The 3,878-nt window shown below is 48.1% G+C and overlaps 1 pseudogene; it reads right to left on the bottom strand.

The window, feature by feature from the left end:
- The window catches only part of LOC102869929, a 47,752-nt pseudogene that overhangs the window by 42,575 nt on the left and 1,299 nt on the right, over positions 1-3,878 (bottom strand).

Genomic DNA, 3,878 nt, shown 5'->3' with positions numbered 1-3,878 from the left:
GGGCTTTTTTACCATGATCTGTGAAAGAGATTTTTAGGGGGTGACACCAACTATTGCATGCAGCTTCTGCTTGATCTTTGGAGGCAGTATCTCTTGGGTTAACAAGGGAATAGTTGGCTATTATGGTTATGAAATCCCAAGAAGAGGTGGGGTTCCAGTAAGTATTTCCAGTCATTTCACATCTCCAGCTTCGACAATAGAAATCACTCTGAGACCCGCACATACAAGTCAGCCCTCGTGTATTCAGGTTGTGTCCTGGACAGACATAGAAAGAGAAATATCTCAGGGCCATTCTACATCTCCGATTTCCACAACCTGCTCGTCCTCCGACGAGGGCAGGGTCAAGAAGACCTAGAGGTCTGAGGGAGTGGTATATGAGGGGCAGTGGGGTTAAGGTTTCCTTCTACGTCCCAGTCTGCAGGGGCTCCAATGGCGAACTTACAGAGGTCAGGGTACAGATCTGGCCACCAGGTCCAGGGGGTGGCGATTTTGGAGATAGACTATACAACATTCCCTGTTTGAGATTGGACTACCCAGGTAAGATTGCGAGGGGCATGTGGGTTATGGTTACTTGCGGTTGTCCCGATGAAGGTGCAACCAAAAAGGATTGTCAGTCCTTTCCAAAGTCCACTGGTCATCTTCGCTGGCTTGACATGAGAGGCATGGACCCAAGCTGCTACTCCGTCTACCATGACGGCTGTGGGGATAGTTAGCAGCACCTGATAGGGTCCTTTCCAGTGAGGTTCGAGGCTGCTGACCCGATGTCTGCGGACTAAGACTTTATCTCCAACCTGAAAATTATGAGGGAGGGGAGGCAACTTATCAGTATAAGCTTTTTGGAGCATTGGCCAGGTCTCCTTTTGAACTAATTCTAAAGCTTTTAAGCGGGTTAACAATGGGGTGGAAGGTATAGCATCAACACTATGATATTTTACATCAGTAAGAGGGGGTGGCCCCCCGTACATGATTTCAAAAGGGGTGAGAGCAAATTTCCCTGGGGTGTTCTGCACACAGAACAGTGTGAAGGGAAGGAGAGCAATCCAATCCTTTACGTTGGTCTCAATAGCTATTTTGGTTAAGGTCTCTTTTAGAGTTCTATTCATCCTTTCTACCTGACCTGAGCTCTGGGGTCTATAAGCACAGTGCAATTTCCAATTTGCCCCCAGTTGTTTGGCCAGTCCCTGACTTACCTGGGAAACAAAGGTTGGGCCATTGTCTGACCCAATTACCTTAGGGATCCCGAATCGCAGAAAAATTTCTTCTAAGATTTTCTTAGCTACCACATTTGCAGTTTCTTGTTTGGTGGGGAATGCTTCAACCCATCCTGAGAAGGTGTCTACAAATACTAGCAGATACTTATAGTTATAAATGGTGATTTTTACTTCAGTAAAATCTACTTCCCAGTATGCTCCAGGTCGGTCTCCTCTCAGTCTCTTACCAGCTGACTCGGCAGCAGTCTTTGCATTTGTTAAGGCACAGGCTTTATAGTTTTCTACAATTTCTTGAATGATTTTACTTAATTTCAATATCTGGAACTCAGAGGTTTTGATGAGGGCTTTTAATTTCTTTGCTCCCAAGTGGGTCAGATAGTGTATTTGTTTTACATACTCTTTACCTTCCTTCTGAGGAAGAACTTTTTTGTTCTCTTGGTCTATTATAGCTCCCTCTGAGTTCTTATTAGTCAATCCTAAGCGAGACAATTCCTGTTCATCTTCTTCAGAATACTGAAAACTAGTATCAGACATTGAGGGCCACCAGAGTTCACAGATGTTAGTAGCCAAAGTCGGAATTTTCTCTGCTGCTGACTCGGCGGCTTCGTCCACCATCTGGTTTCCTTTGGCTACAGCATCCTGACTTCTCTGGTGCCCTGGACAGTGCATGATGGCTACTTTCTTTGGCAGGTGTACAGCATCTAACAACTCTAGGATTTCTTCCTTGTTCTTGATTTCTTTTCCTGCTGAGGTAAGAAGACCTTGCTATCTGTAAATGGCCCCATGAATATGGGCTGTGGCGAAGGCATACCGGCTATCTGTGTAGATGTTTATATTCTTTCCTGCTGCCAGTTTTAATGCCTGAGTAAGGGCCACTAGCTCAGCTTTCTGTTCGGAGCTCCCTTCAGGTAGACTGTCGGCCCGAATGACTTTCTTCCCATCCACTACTGCCACCCCGGCGACCCGCTTACCATTTTTGATGAAGCTGCTGCCGTCAGTGAACCAGGTTGGACACCCGGGCCAAGGCTGGTCTCTTAGGTCTCTCCGGGTGCTGGTTTCTTCTGCTAGAATTTCATCACAGTGATGGCAGGGTTCTGGGTCCCCTACCGCAGGCAGCAGGGTCGCCGGGTTTAGGATGACTGGGGCTCCAAAGGCCACCCTGTCCGTGAGGAGTAGGCTCTGATAGTGAGTCAGGCGGGCATTAGTCATCCATCGGTCAGGTGGTTGTCGAATGATGCTCTCTAATGCATGAGGGGCTATGATAGTGATATGCTGCCCCATGGTCAATTTGTCTGCATCTTTTACTAGGACTGCGGCAGCTGCAATGGCCTTCAGGCAGACTGGCCAACCACTGGCCACTGGATCCAGTTTCTTGGACAAATAGGCCACTGGCCGTTTCCAAGGTCCTAGAGCTTGCGACAACACACCTTTAGCCACTCTGCCTTTTTCATCTATGTATAAGGTAAATGGCTTGGTCAGGTCTGGCAAGGTGAGGGCGGGAGCTGAAAGCAAGGCCTTCTTAATGTCCTCAAAGGCCGTCTGATGTTCAGGATTCCAGGTGAATTGTTCCTGGTTTCTGGTTAGAGGATACAGGGGGGCTGCCAAGGAGGCGAACCCGGGTATCCACAGGCGGCAAAACCCAGCTGTCCCTAGGAATTCCCTTACCTGCTTCGGTGAGGTGGGAGTCGGGATGTGCATCACAGTCTTTTTCCAGGCCTCTGTCAGCCACCTTTGGCCATTTCTCAGTACATACCCTAAGTAAGTTATTTCTGTTTTGCACAGCTGGGCCTTTTTGGCTGAGGCACGATAGCCTAAAGTCCCCAGCTCTGTTAAAAGCTTCTTTGTACTTTCAATGCATTCCTCTTTGGTTACGGCGGCTAGGAGCAGGTCATCTACATACTGTAACAATGTTACCTGAGGGTTGCTGGTTCGGAACTCACTGAGGTCTCGGTGCAGGGCCTCATCAAAGAGGGTTGGTGAGTTCTTGAACCCTTTTGCTAATCGGCTCCATGTTAATTGTCCAGTTATTCCGGCCTCAGGGTCTCTCCATTCAAAGGCAAAGATGGCTTGGCTAGCGGGATGCAACCTCAGGCAGAAAAAAGCATCTTTCAAGTCTAAGACAGAATACCATTTTCTCTCGGGTGGCAGCATGCTGAGGAGGGTGTAAGGGTTAGGAACTATGGGGTGTATGTCCTGTACTCTCCGATTTACTTCTCTTAGATCCTGCACTGGCCGGTAGACATTTGTCCCTGGCTTTTTCACAGGGAGGAGAGGAGTCTTCCAGGGGGATTGGCACGGCACTAGGACCCCTTGTTTTATCAACTTGAGGATGTGTGGTCGGATCCCCTCCCTGGCTTCTTTACTCATAGGGTATTGTCTAACCCTAATGGGGGAGGCATCCGCTTTTAATTCTGCTACTATTGGTGGAACATTTTTAGCCATTCCTAAGCCCCCTGTTTCTGCCCAGGCGTCTGGGAATTCTTTTAGCCAATCTACGAGGTCCGAATCTTTAGCCTCTGTCTCTGGTTCATGGAGCCTATATTCTTCTTCTAGTTGAACTAATAGGGCTAGGTTGCTCGGCTTGTTTTTTCCCCAGGTAACTTCAGGCCCCCTTGGAGTGAACTGCATTTGGGCTTTCAGTTTAGTTAGGAGATCTCTTCCTAAGAG

Source organism: Elephantulus edwardii, unplaced genomic scaffold, assembly GCF_000299155.1.
Source record: "Elephantulus edwardii isolate Elephantulus edwardi_28Jun2011 unplaced genomic scaffold, EleEdw1.0 scaffold00210, whole genome shotgun sequence".
Taxonomy (NCBI): Eukaryota; Metazoa; Chordata; class Mammalia; order Macroscelidea; family Macroscelididae; genus Elephantulus; species Elephantulus edwardii.
This window is presented reverse-complemented; position numbering and strand designations above follow the sequence as displayed.